Source organism: Salvelinus fontinalis, chromosome 10 (assembly GCF_029448725.1).
Source record: "Salvelinus fontinalis isolate EN_2023a chromosome 10, ASM2944872v1, whole genome shotgun sequence".
Taxonomy (NCBI): domain Eukaryota; kingdom Metazoa; phylum Chordata; class Actinopteri; order Salmoniformes; family Salmonidae; genus Salvelinus; species Salvelinus fontinalis.
Genome location: NC_074674.1, coordinates 37,156,490 through 37,171,860, shown reverse-complemented (window position 1 = coordinate 37,171,860; position 15,371 = coordinate 37,156,490). Strand labels below are relative to the sequence as shown.

The following is a 15,371-nucleotide window of genomic DNA, read 5'->3' as shown; positions in this document are numbered from 1 at the left end:
AACTTATGTGTATGAAGCATGTGTAACGTTAACAATGTTTTCTCAGAATGCCATTTCACATTGCTAGTTATAGCCTAATGTTAGCAAGCTAACAGTGAACTTATTGGTTAACATTAGCTAGCAATGACAACCGGTTTGTATTGCTAGTTAAAGCTTGCTGTTTATAGCCAGCTGATGTTAGATGGCTGGCGAGCTACAGTAGCTAACATTACCTGTATGAACTGTGAGTAGTGATATCTCAGAATGCCATTTCTCATCTATTGTATAATAATTCTAGAATGTTTGTATCTGGAATTTGTCTTTCAGCATTAAATCAGTAGAACACGCCAGACTCTAATCCACCAGTCATACAGTCATCAAAAAGAGAGCTGGCCCAAGCAAGCAAAGGCAGCAGTGCAGTCATCAACTACATGCACCATTTCTTCACCACCTACGGAGTTGGGAAAACACGTGTGGACCTGAATTGTGATAACTGCAGTGGCCAAAACAAGAACAAGTTTGTGCTCTGGTATTGTGCCCGGTGGACCGTGCACAAGCTCCACCAGAATCTGGACCTTCACTTCCTGATCACAGGCCACACCAAGTTTGCCCCTGACTGGGGCTGTGTTCTCTTCAAGCAGCGCTTCATAAAAACCAGAGTGAACACTTTGTCTGAGATTGCTGGTGTTGTGAAGGACAGCACTGTGACAGGGGTCAACATCCCACAGCTGGTTGGACTGGAGGATGGTACGGTGCTGGTGGAAAGCTATGGCTGGCAACAACACCTGACTCCGTACTTCAGGCCGCTGCCACAGATCAAGCAGTACCAGCACTTCAGGTAAAACATAATTTTCTTTCTATGAGGTTATTCTTATCTAAACTTGGGAGGTGAATTGATGTTGTGCAGGGTTGTAATGTCTTCTGACTTTTTGTTATTCCCTGTTTTACAGCTTCGATGCTCTGGAGCCTGGTGTTGTCGCCAAGAAGCGTTCAGACTGTTGGGACCAGGTTTCAGCTGCTGCGCAATGCTGACATCCTTCCTCCCATAGATGGTCTGCCTGTATTTTTTACAAGATCAGGGAGTTTTGCGACGAAGAGGCTATGGACATCACATGCCCTGCACCAAAGTCAAGGGCAGGACAGAAGCAGGCTTTCCGAATATAGATTCCCTTGTTCATGCGTGGTTTGGAAGGACCAGTCATCAGCACTATCTTCAGTGTCTCTATTCACATTACTCTCTCCTAACACACACAAAAGTGTCCACTACTTAAATATTTGTCACATGCATCTGTTCATGTACTGTACATGTGCATCTGACTCAGGTTTCAACTCAGACTGCATGGCCTTAACTTATGTATGGAATACTATGTGCATGTGTAACAGTATATAAAGTATGCTAATGTACTCGTGCGAAGGCATTTGGGCAGTGGTGTAAAGTACTTAAGCAATATTTTAAAGTATTTTTACTTAATCAGTTTTTGTGGTATCTACATTACTTTACTTTTTATATTTTTGGCAACTTTAACTTCACTACATTTGTAAATAAAATACGGTACTTTTTTTTTCATACATTTTCCTTGACACCCAAAAATACTTGTTCAATTTTGACAGGAAAGTTGTCCAATTCAAACACTTATCAATAGAACATCACTGGTCATCCATACTGCCTCTGATTTGGCAGACTCACTAAAGATAAATGCTTAATTTGTAAATTGTCTGAGTGTTGGATGGAGTGTGCCCCCTAAAAATAATATTGCACAGTCTGGTTTGCGGAAGTTATGAGGAAGTTGAAATGGCTTATATTTGTACTTTTTTACCCCCAATTTCATGGTATCCAATTATTAGTAGTTACTGTCTTGTCTCATCGCTACAACTCCCGTACGTGCTCGGGAGAGACAAAGGTCGAGAGCCATGCGTCCTCCGAAACACAACCCAACCAAGCGGCACTGCTTCTTAACACAGCGTACATCCAACCCGGAAGCCAGCCGCACCAATGATTCGGATGAAACACCGTACACCTAGTGACCTGGTCAGCGTGCACTGCACCCAGCCCACCACAGGAGTCACTAGTGCGCGATGAGACAAGGATATCCCTACCGGCCAAACCCTCCCTAACCCGGACGATGCGAGACCTCCCGGTCACGGCCGGCTGCGACAGAGCCTGGGCTCGAACCCAGAGTCTCTGGTGGCACAGACCACTGCCCCACCCGGGAAGCCCTTATATTTTTTACTTTTGATACTCAAGTACATTGTGCCCCTGGTCATCCGTCAATTAAAAAAAATCTATTTATTTTAAGTACAATTGTGCCGTCTGGTTTAATATAAGGAGTTTGAAATGATTTATACTTTTACTCAAGTATGACAATTTAGTACTTTTTCCACCACTGCAGGTTATAGCATTTATTTCACATGAACCATCAATTTAGACAAGTGTAAGTGTCATCTAATTTAAAATATTTTTTATCTGGACACTTTCTGTTTACCTGGAATTTTTCCTTATTATAGGCTACTACCCCTTTTAGTCTTTAGCACATTATCTCATGTGAATCCTTAAAGAGATGGGTAGGGCTTGCTTAAGAGGGTGTGAACAATGCTGAATGGGTGTAGACAAAGGAGAGCTCACTAGTAGGTACAGTAACATGCAAAGGCCATTTTCTCAAAAGTAAGTTTACAAGTGTATCAACTTTTAAAGTAGATTACTTTCCCAGTGTTCCTCAACAATGCTATGTATGATAGACCATTTTGGAGCTCTTTACTTTTATCCAATGAGTGTTTACTTCTTTTATCCAATGTAAAAAAACAAAAATTCAAATTTTGCTACATAAGACGGAATCCAAGTCGTGAGTCACAAATGGTCCTCTGTTTACCTGGTTCTTTGTTGAATGTTGACCCAGAGTCATACAAAACCGTGTGTTTCTCTACTCCAACGATTAATCCACAGATAAAAAGGGAAACCTAGTTAGTTTTTAGTTATGTTTAATTAATCTCTCATAATTTGTCTTTTAAGCATCATGTGAGTTTGTATCTTTCTGATATCCAATAAGGAGGGGACATGCTTGCAGTGGGTGGAGCGTCTCAAATAGAACCAAGTTCTGGCTATGCAGTCACTTGTATATGCGTGCGAGCGGTGCGAGTGAAATCATTGAACAATATGCATGTGTAATTTTTTTGCAAGGGTGAAATGATTGAATAACAATGCTTGCACATGCAACGTGGTCGATGTGGTTTGCATGTAACAGTGACATGTTAACATCGCCTGATCTCTGCAAATAGTTTTTACTATTCTTTTGAGAAAATATAGAAAATATTAGATCCAGATTGACAGTAGCCGACACCATACCAGTATTTCTGGTCGAGAGGCACTTGAGGCAACTACTCTGAGTATGTCTGCTGCTTACGTTTGCTTCTTTGAGCAAATATCATTTGAGTCCCTCCTTGATACTGTAGCTCACATGAAGATCTCCTCCTTTCCCTTGGACGTGATCCCTACTAGACTACTCAAAGAGGTAATACCCACTGTTGGGCCCAACATTATGTCTATTATAAATAGCACCCTGTCTTCTTAAATCTTAAAACTGCTCTTGTCCAACCGCTCTCTAAAAGACCCCCCGGGTGGCGAGGCCTCCCGGGTGGCGCAGTGGTCTAGGGCACTGCATCGCAGTGCTAGCTGCGCCACCAGAGTCTCTGGGTTCGCGCCCAGGCTGGGCTGGGTTCGCGCCCAGGCTCTGTCACAGCCGGCCACAACCGGGAGGTCCGTGGGGCGACGCACAATTGGCATAGCGTCGTCCGGGTTAGGCCGGTAGGGATATCCTTGTCTCAGTATGTAAAATGTAATGAAATGTAAAAAATGTAATAAAATGTATGCACTCTACTGTAAGTCGCTCTGGATAAGAGCGTCTGCTAAATGACTAAAATGTAAAAATGTAAAAAGCTCGATCTAGACCCCTCACTGAATAATTATAGACCTCTCTCTAAACTTCCCTTTTTAACCAATATTAGATTTGTTTTGTTTTCAAGCAACTGGTGGGCTTCCGCTCACTTCACAGCACGGAAACTGCTTTATTGAAAGTCAGCAATGACCTTCTGTTGGCTACTGATGCCTGTGAATGCTTTATTCTAGTTATTTGGGATCTAAGTGTCTTGTTTGATACTATTGATCATAACATCCTTGTTGTATGATTTCAATGTATCGTTTTAATTACCTATTTTTTCATTCTCTTTTCTCGTGTCTTTGTTTCTTTGGTAGTAGTTTTATTTGATTATTTTATGACTTGAAGCACTTTTACCTGTATTGAAAAGTGATAGCTAGTTGTCTAGCTAGCAGCAGTCAAGGGATAAGAACGTTGCCACTGAGCATGACAATGGAACATAAATAACAAACGACTGGGTGTCGTCAAACTAATCGAACAAACGACTGGGTCGCATCTCTGGCAACCAAAAGATGAGAAAGTATGGATTTGCTTATAAAAATATATACGAAAAAGTATTTATTCCGGTAAATGTGTGCTTTCATGTTGTTTTCTTTGGCAATTGTGGTATAAGCGGGATAAGTGCCTCCGTACTGTACATTCTGTACGAGTATTCAACAATGCAAGGGTCGTAAAGTCCCCACCACAGGAAAGGGGACTTTAGGGGCCTTGCACTGTGAATAATGAATACTGAAAAAACATACAATGGAAAAGGAGCTACACTCCATGGGCAAATACAATAGAACATACTGTAGTATAACATAGATTTGTTTGTCCAGGGGTGACACAATTTCTATGTGTGTCTGTAAGGTAGTGCCAATACACCTTGTCATCCCCAGTAGTGGCATAACAGTAGCATGTTGCATGTCTATAGTGCAATCTGAACGTGTCTGTCTGTCAGTTTGTTTGATTAGATAGTCACATCCACAGTGCCTGAAGGTCCTCCCACTTAATGAGTCTTGTTGCTGATTACCTAATATGTCCTCTGTCCACACCAACCCATGATGAACAAGCCCCTGACTGCTCTGATCAATGCAGTATTCTGTTCGGGAGGGAAAATGCTTGGGCAATGTGAAGTCACTTCATACAAGGCAGTACAGTCTGGTTTATATCCTTTAATTAGGGTCTGGTAGCTGGCCACTGCAATGCTCTCTTCTGTACTGTCGCTCTATCTTTACATCTGAGGTACATGTTCCTTGATGTCAGGCACATCCAGAACTGACTTGTGTTGGGAACGCAGCAATTGGTAAGGGCACCCAAGCGAGGAAAAAGAAAATCTCCACATGTTGTCTAAGTAATAGTGCAATGTTTCTTGCAGTAGTACAGTAGTATGGCTGCTGTCATCTGTTCATGTTGTTTGTAACTGCTAAATTGTTTGCTATGCCACTCAAAAAGGCAGTAGATACTGTGTGACAGCTTTTGTATGTACACTGTCCGTTTCAGTTGGATAGCATGCTACAGTATAAGAAAGGCCATAGATCAAAACAAGTATGTGCAATACAAATTGTAGCGCTTGCAAGGATATAGTGCTTTGTTTCAGTTTGTTTCTAATGGAAATATCCCCATTTGATGGATGTGTGACGAGTGAATATCCGTCATATTTATATACATGTCATACTGGATGCCATAGATAAGACTCTTGTTAGATTTGAGGAGCGTATTACCTCCATCTACTGGAAATAATTCAGAAATATTTTCTTTACAAATGTATGAAATGCAGAAGAGAGGTAATGATAGTCCTTTAGAATCTTTCACTATACAGTGTGGGCATTTGCATTCTTTCACCTTAGCAGCATTGTATAGTGACTGAAAGTAGAGACCAAAAAGAAGATTGACATACCTCTGATCGGCTACATTGAAATTGATCTGTGAACAGAAAAATGTACAGAGCAGGGTGAGGGAAAAAAATAGTATACAGTGCATTCAGAAAGTATTCAGAACCCTTGACTTTTTCCACATTTTGTTACGTTACAGCCTTTTTTGGGGGGAGGGGGCGACAGGTAGCCTAGTGGTTAGAGCATTGGACTAGTAACCAAAAGGTTGCAAGATCGAATCCCCGCAGCTGGCAAGGTACAAATCTGTCGTTCTACCCCTGAACAAGGCAGTTAACTCGCTGTCATTGAAACTAAGAATTTGTTCTTAACTGACTTGCCTAGTTAAATAAAGGTAAAATAAATTCTACAATTGATTAAATATATTTTCCCCTCAATCTACACAAAATACACCATGACAAAGCAAAAACAGGTTTTTAGAAATATTTGCAATGTATAAAAAATCCCGGAAATATCACATTTACATAAGTATTCAGACCCTTTGCAATGAGATTTGAAATTTAGCTCAGGTGCATACTGTTTTCATTAATCATCCTTGATCGGTTTCTACAACTTGATCGGAGTCCACCTGTGATTGTAATTTTGTCAAATCACCAGCATATAAAGAGTTCAAAATGTTCAGTATTTCTGTGTTCATATTTCAGAACAACATATGGATTCTTTAGACATACAGAATTGTGAAGAAATTCATGCTGAAGGAAAATAGAGCCACTCTACAAATTATTACTAACCCAAACACAGTGGGGAGCAATGGGCGTTCTATGCCTTCAGACAAGGGCTAAGGAATGATAAAATAATGATTATAATTATATTATAATAATGATAACTATATTATTATTTTCAATGATGTTCTGAATCTCTTCAGTTTTTGTTGGAAAGGAAAGGGTTAACACAGAAGACACATTTTTTTTAATTTCTTTGCTGGTCTCTGGGGAGATAAATCAAGCTAGCTTAAATCTGTGGCTATTGGCTAAACCATCAGAAACTAGATTAAGGCATCTGCCGTTCAACTGTATTTGGGTAATATTTTGGAGTGACAGTGGAAAAAAAACAATCACATTTTGACTTAATGGGTTGGACCGTTTTTACAAAAACTGGGAACTTCTGGCTGCCTGAAGGTCAACAGGTCACTGCGCAATAGCGAATAGTCGTTTTCCCATGGTCTAGCTAGCTATCTTTTGTTGTCGGCTAGTTTTCAGCGGCTGCAGCAGGTGTTATCAAAGAGGATGTTGTTGCCAATTTGTTAGCTTCTCTTCTTTTCAATAACTTTCAACAAGAGTACGTTTCAATTGATCATCATCTGGTGAGTGGAACTGTGTTTTTCATTCTTATCCATCTCGTTGAAAATAACTTATGCGTGTGAAAAATTGTTGCATTTAAAGTGGAACTGACAGCATTTTAGTTACATGAAATGTTATTAAAATCTGTTTATATACACCCCCAGGAAGTTATGACACTTTTTAAAAACATTTTCTGACCAGTGACCACTTAGTTATGGTCATTTGCACGTTTTAATAAATTCTTAGAATGTGGGGAAATTATGTATACTAAGGAGTTTGTGAATATTCTATAGCAATTTAAAGTGGAAATGTGGCTGTACGTATGGACAAGAAATAGACAGTGGAGAATATAAAGGTTAAATAGATCAAAATAAAACCGAATTAAAAACATCTGTATTGTCCAGAACTGGAGTCTACACAGACCGGTGTGCTATAGACAATCCGAGTTACAGTAACGTAAACTGACCCCATTCCGTACAAATGTGCGTAACCGCGACCTTCAAACGAGGCTACAAAGAAAACTAATGGGACTGTAGCGACTGTGTTGACTTCAAAATTGGGGGTGTGAACTAGGTTTCTATTCAAGCGTTGATCGACATGGTAATGGCTCTATAGTATTGGAGAAAAGTTGAAAAAACTGATCCTCCGTTACATCTTGACGTGTCATGTCGTAACGTACAGCACGCATAAAGCAACTATTTCTGTCTTACAATCTCTCTCCACCAGGTGTAGCACTTCTCTCATCGTTTAAAAACAAGAAATGGACAGTGACGGGGGTAAGGGGGGATACCTAGTCATTTTTTTCGTCATCATTGCATGCGATCATCATTCTCAAAGCCGCTGTTTACTTCTAAGATCACTTTAGCACCGCCCTAAAAACACGATTTAAATTCGACACAAACCTTCAAATAGGTATGTAATGACACATTATATAAACTCTTTATAGTGTTTTATTTACATTTTAGAGGCGATAAGGTGATAAGTTGGACAGATCGAGTGAAAAAAGCAATTTTCCCACAGGACATCTGTCCTTCCCACTACCACGCATTTGTTTCGCTTCCCCACCCACCATTTTTAAAAAGACCCGACGGGGCTCATTGCCTGCTTGAATTATGCAGAAACGGGCAGTGTTTAAGTCATGTAATCGATTTTTTTGGAAAGGGGAGAAATTGTGCTTTACAATGGTATTGACATTACAGTTGATCTGGAAGTTTTACGTTTTTGGGGCGTTAAAATTAGGGCAATTGTACGGACCAAGGTGATGTACGAGTTTACGTGAGTTTACGCTAGGTCTTTATACAAACAATTAATTTGCCACACAGACCTGGCATCATTCACTTTGAACCTTACTGTGTGTTTACAGGCAGTCGCAACAGTGAGACTTTAGGTCATTAGAACGCATTCGCCAAAAGCCACAAAATACACCTGAATGGATTCCTACAAATATGTATGAGTCCTCTTACATTTGGAAACTTTACAGTCCTATTGATCAAACAACCCTGAAAAGGTAGGCTCTCTCTCCCTCAGGTATGCCAATCAACAACAACAATATCGACAACTAAAGCTAGCCATAGCAAGATGAGCTAAAATCTAACGAAGAAACATTAAATAAACCCTCTCAAGCGTTTTTAGCTTGTTGGCCGTCAAAATTGCACCGCTAAACGATGAAGATTGTAGCCTCCTCTTCCTTCTGCAGCTTGCCTGCAAATACATGCTTGTCCCAACCAAGCACCCAAGCTAACTGGCTAAAGTTGGCTAGCTTGCTAGCTAGCTACTTCCAGACACAAATGAGAGAACCCCTCACTCTGACCATTTTACTCGCTATAGCAGAGTTGGTTAGGCTGTTTACATGCTATCTAGAGCGTTCTTGACTAACTATTACTTTTTTTGCCTACGTTTACTGACACCGGTAATATTCAGCGGGTGTTACACGTTCGTAAATTCATCAGTTGTTCTGCGCTCTAGCACACTCACACGAGAGTGCTCTGAAATCGGAGTAGATAGCCAGAGTGAATTTGCAAACACAAGAGATATGCTAACAATAGTTCAAGTTCTTGCTAGCTAACCAAATGACACCTGCATCTCTAGCTGTTTATAGCCACAGAAAAATAATTTGAGGGGAAAAAGTCAGTCACCTACCCACTCCTCCAATGGCATGACATGTCATCCTCCTAGCAGCTTTCTAGCTAACGCTAGGCTGCGTGATTTTAGCTTGCTACATAAATAGATATGCTAGTCTATTAGCCACGTTATGACTGACTTGTGATCATTGCCCTTGCTAGTTTGATTGTTTTGACATTCCCAGCATTAGTTAAGTTTGTTCGTTTTTGTCCGGAATATTGAGTCATTGAAACTGAAACAGTGCACCCTGAATGGAGGCAGCAAACAATGTACAAGGCCAGCTGTGATTTACAACCTGATAGCAATATTTGTGGGACTAAGAAATGTATTGGTGAATTATATTAATCATGCATTGAACTGCATCCATCTATTCTGCCAACAATGCCTTTGTCATGGAACTTTGGGTCAAATATAACCTATTTTTAAAACCTCTTATGAAGTTGCTTTTGTAGCATAAACTGGGATTTAGATATTTTTCACTGATACTGTGATTGTCTATTTGTTTCAAATCAAATCAAAATGTATTGGTCACATACACATGTTATGTGAAAGGGGGATACCTAGTCAGTTGTAGAACTGAATGTCGTCAACTGAAATGTGTTTTCCACATTTAACCCAACCCCTCTGAGTCAGAGAGGTGCGGGGGGCTGTCTTAATCGACATCCACGTCTTCGGCGCCCGGGAAACTGTTGGTTAACTGCCTTGCTCAGCGGCAGAACGACAGATTTTTACCTTGTCAGCCTGTTTTTCAGTCTTTCGATCCCAGCTTTGATGCACCTGTACTGACCTCGCCTTCTAGATGATAGCGGGGAGAACAGACAGTGGCTCGGGTGGTTGTCCTTGATGATCGTTTTGGCCTTCCTGTGATATTGGGTGCTGTAGGTGTCCTGGAGGGCAGGTAGTTTGCTCCCGTTGATGCGTTGGGCAGACTGCACCACCCTCTGGAGAGCCGTGCGGTTGTGGGCAGTGCACTTCAAATCAAAGTTTATTTGTCACGTGCGCCGAATACAACAGACCTTTATACCATACAGTGAAATGATTACTTACAGGCTCTAACCAACAGTGCAATTTTTAAGTAAAAAATAGGTATTAGGTGAACAATAGATAAGTAAAGAAATAAAAACAACAGTAAACAGGACAGTGAAAATTAACAGTAGCGAGGCTATATACAGTGGCGAGGCTATAACAGTAGCGAGGCTATATACAGGCACCAGTTAGTAGGGCTAATTGAGGTAGTATGTACTAGAGGTCAACCGATTATGATTTTTCAACGGCGATACCGATTATTGGAGGACCAAACAAGCCGATACCAATTAATCGGCTGATTTATTTTTATTTTTTTATTTGTAATAATGACAATTACAACAATATTGAATGAACACTTATTTTAACTTAAGATAATACATCAATAAAATCAATTTAGCCTCAAGTAAATAATGAAACATGTTCAATTTGGTTTAAATAATGTAAAAACAAAGTGTTGGAGAAGAAAGTAAAAGTGCAATATGTGCTATGTAAGAAAGCTAACGTTTCAGTTCCTTGCTCAGAACATGATAACATATGAAAGCTGGTTGTTCTTTTAACATGAGTCTTCAATATTCCCAGGTAAGAAGTTTTAGGTTGTAGTTATTATAGGAATTATAGGACTATTTCCCTCTATACCATTTGTATTTCATTAACCTTTGACTATTGGATGTTCTTATAGGCACTTTAGTATTGCAAGTGTAACAGTATAGCTTCCGTCCCTCTCCTCGCTCCTCCCTGGGCTCGAACCAGCAACACAACAGCCACCATCGAAGCAGCGTTACCCATGCAGAGCTAGGGGAACAACTACTAGAATGCTCAGAGCGAGTGACTGTTTGAAATGAAACGCTATTTGCGCGCGCTAACTAGCTAGCCATTTCACTTCGGTTACACCAGCCTCATCTCAGGAGTTGATAGGCTTGAAGTCATAAACAGCGCAATGCTTGACGCACAACGAAGAGCTGCTGGCAAAACGCACGAAAGTGCTGTTTGAATGAATGTTTACGCGCCTGCTTCTGCCTACCACCGCTCAATCAGATACTTGTATGCTCAGTCAGATTATATGCAACGCGGTATCTAGTAATATCATCAACCATGTGTAGTTAACTAGTGGTTATGATTGATTGTTTTATATAAGATAAGTTTAATGCTAGCTAGCAACTTACCTTGGCTTACTGCATTCGCGTAACAGGCAGTCTCCTTGTGGAGTGCAACGAGAGAGAGGCAGGTCGTTATTGCGTTGGACTAGTTAACTGTAAGGTTGCAAGATTAGATCCCCCGAGCTGACAAGGTGAAAATCTGTCGTTTTGCCACTGAACATGGCAGTTAACCCACCGTTCCTAGGCCATCATTGAAAATAAGAATGTGTTCTTAACTGACTTGCCTATGTTAAATAAAGGTATAATAATATTTTTTTTAAATAATTTTAAAAAATTGGCAAATCGGCGCCCAAAAATACCGATTTCCGATTGTTATGAAAACTTGAAATCGGCCCTAATTAATCGGCCATTCCGATTAATCGGTCGACCTCTATTATGTACATGTAGGTATGGTTAAAGTGACTATGCATATATGGTAAACAGAGTAGCAGTAGCGTAAAAGAGAGGTTGGCGGGTGGTGGGTGGCGTAACATAATGCAGATAGTCCGGGTAGCAAATGTGCGGGCCCCGGTTAGTCGGGCTAATTTAGGTAGTATGTACATGAATGTATGGTTAAAGTGACTGTGCATATATGATAAACAGAGAGTAGCAACAGCGTAAAAGAGGGGTGGGGGACACACACACAATGCAAATAGTCCAGGTAGCCATATACTTACCTGTTCAGGAGTCTTATGGGTTGGAGGTAAAAGCTGTTGAGAAGCCTTTTGGTCCTAGACTTGGCGCTCCGGTACCGCTTGCCATGCGGTAGTAGAGAGAACAGTCTATGACTGGGGTGACTGGGGTCTTTGACCATTTTTAAGGCCTTCCTCTGGCACCGCCTGGTGTAGAGGTCCTGGATGGCAGGCAGCTTAGCCCCAGTGATGTACTGGGCTGTACGCACTACCCTCTGTAGTGCCTTGCGGTCGGAGGCCGAGCAGTTGCTGTACCAGGAAGTGATGCAACCAGTCAGGATGCTCTCGATGTTGCAGCTGTAGAACCTTTTCAGGATCTGAGGACCCATGCCAAATCTTTTTAGTTTCCTGAGGGGGAATAGGTTTACTGTATCAGGTGATGATACAGCCCGACAGGATGCTCTTAATTGTGCGTCTGTAAATGTTTCTGAGGGTTTTAGGTGCCAAGACAAATTTCTCCAGCCTCCTGAGGATGAAGAGGCGCTGTTGCGCTTTCTTCACCACACTGTCTGTGTGGGTGAACCATTTCAGATCATCAGAGATGTGTACGTCGAGGAACTTGAAGCTTTCCACCTGCTCCGCTGCGGTCCCTTCGATGTGGATAGGGGCGTACTCCCTCTGCTGTTTCCTGAAGTCTACAATCAGCTCCTTTGTTTTGTTGACATTGAGTGAGAGGTTATTTTCCTGGCACCACACTCCCAGGGCCCTTACCTCCTCTCTGTAGGCTGTCTCGTCGTTGTTGTTAATCAGGCCTACTACTGTTGTGTCGTCTTGCAATCTTGATGATTGAGTTGGAAGCGTGCGTGGCCACGCAGTCATGGGTGAACAGGGAGTACAGGAGGGGGCTGAGCACGCACCCTTGTTGGGCCCCTGTGTTGAGGATCAGTGAAGTGGAGGTGTTGTTTCCTACATTCACCACTTTGTGGCAGCCTGCAAGGAAGTCAAGGACCCAGTTGCACAGGGCGGGGTTCAGACCCCGTGCCCCGAGCTTAATGACGACCTTGGAGGGTACTACAGTATGGTGTTGAATGCTGAGCTATAGTCAATGAACAGCATTCTTATATAGGTATTCCACATGTCCAGATAGAATAGGTCAGTGTGCATCTATCTGTGGATCTATTGGGGAGGTAAGCAAACTGAAGTGTGTTTATGGTGTCAGATAGGGTAGAGGTGATATGACCCTTAACTAGCCTCTCAAAGTAGTTTTAGGTCACTGGTTACTTTGTGTGCTGAATGTGAAATGCTTTTTGCAATGGGAAGTAATAGTTGTCAATTTTGATTGGGAAATGCTTAATGGTTGTGTTTTTGTATTCTTATGATTGGGACCTACTGGCTTATTACATTATGTCTGAGGTTTTGGACCTCTTATCCTTTAACACCATGCTGTGTGTGACTGCTGTCTTTCCATCAGCCCTCTGCAGTGGTGGAAAGGTGCCTGAAGAAGTATACTCTTCCAAACGGCCCGCCCAGTGAAGGAAAGGCACCCAGTGAAGGAAAGGCACCCAGTGAAGGAAAGGCACCCAGTGAAGGAAAGGCACCCAGTGAAGGAAAGGCACCCAGTGTGAATAATCCTATGTTTTCGTATGTTTAAAAAAAAAGTTTTCCTATGGATTTTTCAGATGTTCACTCTGTCACATTTTTATAGAAAAAATACCAAAAATATATGGTCTAAGTCCACAACAATGTTTAAACCACATCAATCTGTTTGGCCTGTCTGTTTGGCCTGGCTCCCCAGTGGGTGGGCCTCTGTCCATCCAGGGCCATCCATGTCTAAGCCCCTGATGCAAACACCCGTGATGACAATTGCACATCACAAATAGCCTACTAATCAACACTTTGGACTAAACTTTTTCAATACCTGGTTTGCATACCCATTGTTGCCTTATTTCTCATGTACTGGTAGATATCGTTGAAACGTCTTTCCTACTCTACCGGCTACTGATGTCATTCTTCTGTAAGCTGCTCAATGCCAAAACAATTTGAGAGCTTGCTGCACACTTTTGCGGTCTGCAGATGATATTACGTTTAAACTAGGCTATGTATGTGGCACTCATGTGACTATATGAATATATTTCATGTGCTTTGCGATTGTGTAGGCTACTTTGTGCATGATTTGTCTGTTGTACTACATAATTGATAAATCATATATCTCCACTACACTACTTTGATATGCATCAGTAGCGATTAAGATGTGAGTATAAGCAATGCCCACTGAAAAAAAAGTAGGTTTTGGGGGTTATACCTGCGTATAGCCTCCACAACACCACTGGCACATGAGTCCGCTGGTATTACAGTTTCTGTCCTTTCAGAATCACAAACCACACTGAAGGCCTATACTTTTGCCACTGTGCAAACATGTCTATAATAGATATAAAGGCTATTAATGATAATGTTTCAAGAAAGGAGTGTATATATTTGTCCTGGCGACGCGGTATATTGCGCTGACTGAATGGAAACTGATAATTGAGTTTTTCACTCTGCTGGTCTCGGCTGGTCTCTTCAAGTCAAGACCGAGTACACTTTTTCCAACGGCGAGAGAAGACCAAGACACTCAATATGTGGTCTCAAGAACGTTCTCTAATACTACAACACGGACATGGCACTTGCAATGCCAGGGTTGTGGGTTAAATTCCGACGGGGGAACAGTACAGAAAAAAAGTCTGAAAATGTATGCACTCACTACTGTAAGTCTATCTAGATAAGAGCGTCTGGTAAATTACAAAAATATTCAGTATATATTTCTTAATCGGGATTGGTGGGTCCCCTGTGGGACGGTTGAGCTAACGTAGGCTAATGCGATTAGCATGAGGTTGTAAGTAACAAGAACATTTCCCAGGACATAGACATATCTGATATTGTCAGAAAGCTTAAATTCTTGTTGATCTAACTGCACTCTCCAATTTACAGTAGCTATTACAGTAAAAGAATACCATGCTTGATGAGAGTGCACAGTTTTGAACATGAAAAGTTATTAATAAACCAATTAGGCACATTTGGGCAGTCTTGATACATTTTGAACAGAAATTCAATAGTTCATTGGATCAGTCTAAAACTTTGAACATACACTACTGTCATCTAGTGGCCAAAATCTAAATTGCACCTGTGCTGGAATAATACATTATGGCCTTTCTCTTGCATTTCAAAGATGATGGTCCAAAAAAACAACAGTTTGTTTCCCTTTGTATTATCTTTTAACAGATCTAATGTGTTATGTTCTCCTACATTCTTTTCACATTTCCACAAACTTCAAAGTGTTTCCTTTCAAATGGTACCAAGAATTTGCATATCCTTGCTTCAGGACCTGAGCTACAGGCAGTTAGATTTGGGTATGTTAAAA

At 41.2% G+C, this 15,371-nt stretch overlaps 1 long non-coding RNA gene across 1 annotated transcript in view; it reads right to left on the bottom strand.

Annotated features, from left to right (window-relative positions):
* The window catches only part of LOC129864121 (uncharacterized), a 48,035-nt gene extending 36,572 nt beyond the window's left edge, over nt 1-11,463 (bottom strand). The window contains exons 1-3 of the long non-coding RNA XR_008761058.1: nt 11,370-11,463; nt 9,968-10,151; nt 5,788-5,813 (exon numbers count right to left, since the gene is read on the bottom strand). This is a non-coding gene — a long non-coding RNA (uncharacterized LOC129864121). The remainder of the gene's footprint in view (nt 1-5,787; nt 5,814-9,967; nt 10,152-11,369) is intronic.
* Between the last annotated feature and the right edge of the window lie 3,908 nt (nt 11,464-15,371).